The sequence below is a fragment of the Papaver somniferum genome, chromosome 2, assembly GCF_003573695.1.
Source record: "Papaver somniferum cultivar HN1 chromosome 2, ASM357369v1, whole genome shotgun sequence".
Classification (NCBI taxonomy): domain Eukaryota; kingdom Viridiplantae; phylum Streptophyta; class Magnoliopsida; order Ranunculales; family Papaveraceae; genus Papaver; species Papaver somniferum.
This window is the reverse complement of record NC_039359.1, coordinates 157,431,644-157,439,623: the sequence shown is the minus strand read 5'-3', so window position 1 is coordinate 157,439,623 and position 7,980 is coordinate 157,431,644.

The following is a 7,980-nucleotide window of genomic DNA, read 5'->3' as shown; positions in this document are numbered from 1 at the left end:
ACTCATGTAGGAAAATTTACACTCCCTCCCTCCCACTATTAATTGACCTACTTTATAACTAAATTAAAGTCCACTAAATTTAGTTACAAAGTAGATCAACTAATAGTGGGACGGAGGTAGTATTTAATTAAAACAAGATACAAGAAACGAGGCATCTAAGCCTGAGCTCGAAAAAAAAAAAGAGAAAAGAAGCAAATAACAAAAACAGAAGTAAAAGATAAGTTGCAATTGTCTGATATAATAAACAACGAATTCAATCTTTTTTTTTTTGAAGCATGATATTTATTAATCTACTAATAGTCCATTACAAGAGGGTTTTCAGTACCCGAAGATTCAAATACAGAAATTATAGAAACATGATAGAGTAGCAAGAAGTGAGAATCAATCTCTAGATTAGAGTAGCATCGAGGATGATTGAGGTTGTCGATGTTGCATAAGCTGTTATAGAATAGCTCGGTCAACCTCGCATGCGTTGCTATATCAAGAATGCTTGTCAATGTTAGTGATCAAAACTATAAAGTCTTGATTTCTAGCCTATTAGAAAAGTCTCAGACTAGGATAGGAAAAGTGTACTTGAGCTCAAGGACTTCATGGAGATTCAAGGACAACGACAAAGATCTACACAAGGAACCGTGGAACTTCATCAAAAAAAAGGTATGTGAAGACGTGAACTTATCTATCACTCAAAAGTCTATCTATTCAATCTCCTACTTCTTATGAAACAAACGTCGTTTTCTATATAGACTAGATCAAACACATTTGAGATTTCGAGCTGAGTATTCAATGCTTATCTTTTTCTCGAAATTCATGTATTGGTAAATCTTTTTGCTTTGATCAGGTTTATCTTCATCTTTCAATCACTAAGTTGAGAATTACTCTGACGTGAAGACAATATGTGAATAACGGTTGGGATAGTGCAACTATGAGAATGTCTCAATGATTGAAATGAGAGTTAGATTACATAACCATGTATTCCTTGATCCGAAGTTCTTTGAACTTTGTTGAGCAAGAGAAATCGGTAGGATTGTGGAATTGGCTTGCCAAGTCCGCGAACCCAGTCCGCAGAAACAGTTCGCAAACTGACGGAAGTTCTCGACCGAGAATTTCTGCTGGGATTTCCTAAACTCGTTTGTGTGACCAAGTACGCAAACTTATTCCGCAGACCCAGTCTGCAAAATGGCAGAAGTTCTCGCCCCGAGAATTTCTAATGAGTTTTGGAAAACTCAAACCGATGCTTAAGTCCGCGAACTTGTTTGTGTACTTAAGAGGTTATGATCTAAAGATGTGCTCTGAACATAAAAATTAAATTACTAAGGAATGATTAATGCAAACCGTGGCTATAATGTTCATTGAGACGATTCAATCGAATCGAAATCATCTTGAGTTCAATTGTGTCTTGTGTAGTTGCATAAGATCTCACAGCAATTGAATGACTTTCTAACTAGTTTGTTTGAAGTCAAGTGAACTAGTTATGATGAATGAGGAACCAGGTCAATATGAGAAGCTCATATGGTTGATTTGGTTACTGTATTGAACCAACATGAACGTACACGTTTGGGCCGGTTTTCACGAACCTGGAAAATGTTTACAAGTGTGTTTGACAAGCTTTGTTTTTCGATCTAACGGTTGAGAAATATTAGCTTGAATCCAAATCAGGTTTCATCTAACGGTGAATAGAGTTTGCTTAATATCTAAGCAAAAACCCTGATTTGAAAGGCTATATATAGGAGACATCTAGCTAGAGAAAAACTTAATCCCCACACACCTTTCTTGCATGATACTAGTGCGCTCGCTAGAGTCGATCTCCATTAACCCTTGAGTTTCTTCTCTAAATTCGGGTTAACGACTTAAAGACTTCATTGGGATTTTGAAGCCAGACCGATACTACTTTTATCGTAGTTGTGTGATCTGATCTTACTTTTCTATCATACGAGTACAATAGATTGATTGGCTTGAGAACATTTGAGTTCTCCGATAGGTAAGATAAAGAAGTCATGAACGTTCTTCGTCTCACCGTTCATGATTCCTCGATATTCTTCTTGTGTATTCAGGAATTGAGTATTGAGAGGTGATTGATTTATCTAGGTTGTTCTTCGGGAAAATAAGACCGGATTAATCAATTGGTTCCTTTGCTACCTTGATCATATCAAAAAATGGAACAAAATGGTTTATTTGTGGGAGACATATTTATCCTTTGATAGAATTTTCTGTGTGATACAGATTTGTTTATTATCAAAGCCTGCGATTTTGGGTCGTAGCAACTCTTTGTTGTGGGTGAGATCAGCAAAGGGAATCAAGTGCGTAGTATCCTGCTGGGATCAGATGCGTAGGGGTGCAACTGTACCTTGTATCAGTGGGAGACTGATAGGGGTTCAACTATAGTCCAGTCCGAAGTTAATTGGTAGTAGGCTAGTGTCTGTAGGGCATAATACAGTGTGTATCTAATCTGGACTAGGTCCCGGGTTTTTTATGCATTTGCGGTTTCCTCGTTAGCAAAATATTTGGTGTCTGTGTTATTTCTTTTCCGCATTATATTTGTTTATATAATTGAAATAATACAGGTTGTGCGTTAAGATCATCAATTGGAAATCCAACCTTTGGTTGTTGATTGATATTGATTGATCCTTGTACATTGGTCTTTGGTACCGTCCAAGTTATCTCTCTTTGATTTAATTCGCAGATTTCTATTTGCTTGAGTATCAATCAAACTGAGAGATTGAGATATTAACTCGTTGATATACTTTTAATTGATTGAGTCTTATAGATTCTCTTAAAAGTCTATTCGATTTAGTCCATACAGATTGTTAATCGAAATATTGGGTGGTGTTGTTAGACCCCGCTTTTTCAATTGGTTTCAGAGCAGACAAACACGTTTAAGATCTCAAAAGTCTGTGTTTGTAAGCGATCTGACTCTGTGGACAGAATCTCATACGCATACCAATATGCTTCCTAAAGCCGTCAACATTGCCAGATGTCCTGGAAATACCTCAAAGGATAAATCCTTAGATAATTCTTCCGAATCCCGAGGTAGGAAAACTGTTCCCTCTTGTGTTGATCAGTTTTTATCCAATGTGACATTGGACAAAATGGCTAAGGCTAAAAAGAAGCTCACCAGAATTGCAAGAAATTCTACTGAGTGTATTGATCTACAAGATCATAGAAAACTCATTGATGAATTTGGCAAGTCATTTTATTGTGAACAAGTACTCTATGACATTATAGGGTCATTCTTTAAAGAAATTGAGAAACTTCTTCAAGATAATAATTTACAGCGTAATAAGATCGGTAATCTTGAAAAGCTGGTAAAATAAGGCTCAATTAGAGAAAAATGTTTGATCAAGACTCATTCATCTGAACTTGACAGATTTCGTGTTGAGAAAGAGAATCTTGAAGCATCAATTTCACTTGCCCATAAACAGTATGAATCCTTGGAAAATGATAATGCTATTTTGAGGAATATCTCTTCTGAAACTGTCCCTCTCAATATACAGTATGAGAAGAGTTGTCTTCCCAAAGAATATTATGTCAGTAAGTCATACAACTTACAATCTTCTTCTAGGGATGTGAAATCTAACCCGATGGGAGATATTGGCTCTTACTCACAAGTCTGTACTTTCTGTGGTAAATGAAATCACTTTGCACTTCGTTGTTTTGATAGAAAGAAACAAATTACAAAGCTTCACAGACTGCTTCATTTCACTATCAACGGAATAAATCGTCAACCGACATCTGCAGTAGAATCCATACCCACAAGTTACCAGAAGTCTTATAAAATGATTTGTTCCCTAGAAATCATTACAGGTTTTTTGCATATCCTAGTAGTATAAGTTCTCGTGTTATTAGTAAGGGCAACGCCTATGTTTATAAGAACATCTCTGGTAAAACTGTTTCTAGTGTTTGGAGACCCGTTTCAGAAAATCCTCTTGAATCAACCTCCAAAAATCCTAGACTCGGTGATCTGAAAAATCCCTCCTCAATGCTCTCAGAAAGGACTGTGAGGAATTCTCCAAGATTTGAAAACAGTCATGAGAAAATGAGCAATACCAGGTTCAAACACCCAGATGTAAAGCATAGTCTTCATCTCAACACCAATGGTGAGACTATGTCTCCACTGGCACCCTAAGTACAGGATGCCCCATCCTTGTTATCCATCTTGAGGGATACAAGGATAATAATTGAATGTTTCTCAAGAAACTTAGCTATGTTTCTGCTTGTTCTATTTTTTGGTAGGGTTTGTGTCACTTTGATGTTTTACTTTTCAGGTCTGGTCATGTACCTTCGGCCCAGTCCACGAACGAATGGTTCATCTCAAATGCGTTTAGGGTTTTCAGTTAGGGTTTACTCTTTCACATATATAACCCTATATGTATTTCTTTATTCTTCACAAAGGAGCTCCATAGAATCTCTTCCCAAAGAAGAAGTTAACTCTATGGTTGAGGATGAACTCAAAGGATGTGACTCTGGTCAAGAGTTTATTATGAAGAAGATGCTTGAAAGAAAAGATTATAACTCTTAGGTTGGAGAATCTATCAAGGATCTTATGCGTGTTCAAAATGATGTCAAGATCGAACTTGTTAACCTTCAACTGCAGATAAACCAGCTTATTGATGGACAAGCAAGGATCGTTGGAACTCAGAATATCTTGATCAGAAATCAGAAGAAAGTTATCCTTGATTGTGTGAAGGCTCGCCACTATGCTCGTACCATTGTCGAAAAGTTAGTGTTCTAACATTTGAACACGGTGTTTCTACGGTCAACAGGATTAAGGACATCAGTGACTCTTACTTTGATGGACCTTTTCAGAGGTATGAAGTCATCAAGGAAAACTAAGTTGTTAGAAGCCTAGGAAGTCTTCTTTTTGGTTTAGTGGAAGAATAACTAGTGCTATGATAGCCAAGATTGTGACTACACATAGCTATCTTTTGTTTCATTCTCTTTTGTTATTCTTTAGGTTTTTGGTTATAAAATTCTAAAAATATTTTGAGGATGATTGTTATTGCAATATTTTATTGGTTTTGTATATTGCAATATTTTTGATGGGATATGTATTTTTTACGGCCGTGAACTTGAAGGTCCCATATGTTGTCAAAAGTAAAGTCATTTATAATCGGTATTCGTATTGATTCAAGGACGAATCTACTTTTGACAATTACAAACGTTAAGCCTATGCAATCATTTGATGGAAAATAGGATGTGAACGTTTTTTTTGCAAGGATAAAGTCTATTATGTCACTTTGTGATGCAAAGATAGAATTGATCCTTGTGTATCCACGGTTTTGGTCTTCATTGATCTATCTTATGAAAAACCGTGAAGGATCCATCATGTGTCTTATGTCGAGTACCTTACAACTAAGTCGATTATGTTGGCTTTGTTGGTTATTCCATGAGATATTATATGTTGAGCATATGAGACTAAATTAATCGACTAGTTTGGTTATTTAGTTTTGTACTCCATAAGTCTTCTTTTTTTCTTACTTCTGATGAGTACATGTACGGTTAGGTGTGTCAATCCGTTGATACCTTAATCGGGGTTCCATAAGTTTTATTGTGTTGAGCCCAAAATAATTAAATTGATTATTTCGGTGATTAGTTTATTTATTGGTTTCTTTGTATTCCAATTAGATTAATTATAGGTTCTCTTGTAATTAATCTAGTTGAGTTTTTATATATTCCACAAGTTCTTGTTTTGAGTATATGAACGGCTACACTATCATGTTCTATTGGTTTATGTAGTCATATATTCCGTAAGGTTTTCCTTATGTTGAGTATCCTAATATTCCGTAAGCTTCTCCTTATGTTGAGTATTTGAACGGTGAAGTTGGTTATCTCCGTATGATTAACTTAGTCATAGCTCGTTTCTCCGTGAGTTTACTTATGTTGAGTACTTTTCAATTAAATTGATCACTTTTGTGGTTTTCATTTAATTGCTTATTCAATTAAGATATTCATGGGTTTACTTGTAAGTATTTTGGTTGAGTATTGGATATAGAAAATCATTCGCGTGGTTTTTGGTGTCCAAATAAAATCATCTTTTCTTTCGAAATTAAGGTCGCTCATGTTGTTCTCTTGGGAATGACATCAAATGGGGGAGAGTTCTTTCGAACTTGTGCTTAATTGTAATATCTTGAGGGGAGTGCAGCTGTGGAATTTTTTAGGGGTTATCTTGTATCTTTAAACTCCTTGATGAATGTTGTTAGCTTTGGCTATAAGATTGCATCTAAATTTAAGATGATGTGTGTCTTTTCTTTTGGTCATGAAATGTCTCTTGTGAAAATTTCATTATGAACCCGTTCTTTTACCTTTGCCAATTTTATTGACAAAAAGGGGGAGAAATATTATAGTTCACACTACATAATACATATGGTTTTCGAATCATTGTGTAAGGGGGAGTGGTTTCCATGATAGAGATAGAGTATTGACTAAGGGGGAGTGATACATATCACCATAGTATTATTGTTGAAGTCGTGATGCAATTGGACTTTGATGTTTCATAATAGTACTATGACACTGTTTAATAATGATTGAGAATCTCGGTTTCTCTCATTATTTATGCTATGGATCTTCAACAACGGTGATGCTAAACTTACAACCTTTGGGATCATTGGAGTACTTGGAAGGATGAAGATTTCAAGGAACGTTGAAGATTAGACTATCGAATAGGAGCCACTAAAGTTTTTCTTTTTTGTATTCCATATGTGTTAATAGTTTTGTCACTAAAATTGACAAAGGTGGAGATTGTTAGGGCATAGCTCGGTCAACCTCGCAGGCGTTGCTATATCAAGCATGTTTGTCAATATTAGTGATTAAAACTATAAAGTCTTGATTTCTAGCCTATTAGCAAAGTCTCGGACTAAGATAGGAAAAGTGTAGTTGAGCTCAAGGACTTCATGGCGATTCAACGACAACGACGAAGATCTACACAAGGATCCATGGAACTTCATCAACAAAAAGGTATGTGAATACTTGAACTTATTTATCACTCAAAAGTCTATCTATTCTATCTCCTACTTCTTATGAGACAAAAGTCGTATGCTATATAGACTAGATCAAACACATTTGAGATTTCGAGCTGAGTATTCAATGCTTATCTTTTTCTCGAAATTCATGTGTTGGTAAAGCTTTTTGATTTGATCAGGTTTATCTTCATCTTTCAATCAATAAGTTGAGAATTGATCTGACGTGAAGACAAACTGTGAATAACGGTTGGGATAGCGCCCTCTGAGAATGTCTCAATGATTGAAATGAGAGTTAGATTACATAACCATGTATTCCTTGATCCGAAGTTCTTTGAACTTTGTTGAGCAAGAGAAATCGGTAGGATTATGGAATTGGCTTTCCAAGTCCGCGAACTGACGGAAGTTCTCGACCGAGAATTTCTGCTGGGATTTCCTAAACTCGTTTGTGTGACCAAGTCCACGAACTGGCGGAAGTTCTCGACCCGAGAATTTCTGCTGAGTTTTGGAAAACTCAAACCGATGCTTAAGTCCGCGAACTTGTTTGTGTACTTAAGAGGTTATGATCTAAATATGTGCTCTGAACATAAACATTAAATTACTAAGGAATGCTTAATGCAAACCATGTCTATAATGTTCATTGAGTCGATTCAATCGAATCGAAATCATCTTGAGTTCATTTGTGTCTTATGTAGTTACATAAGATCTCATAGCAATTGAATGACTCTCTAACTAGTTTGTTTGAAGTCAAGTGAACTAGTTATGATGAATGAGGAACCAGGTCAATATGAGAAGCTCATAAGGTTGCCTTTTGGTTACTGTATTGAACCAACATGAACGTACACGTTTGGGCCGGTTTTTACGAACCTGGAAAATGTTTACAAGTGTGTTTGACAAGCTTTGTTTTTCGATCTAACAGTTGAGAAATATTAGCTTGAATCTAAATCAGGTTTCATCTAATGGTGAATAGAGTTTGCTTAATATCTAAGCAAAAACCCTGATTTGAAAGGCTATATATAGGATACAT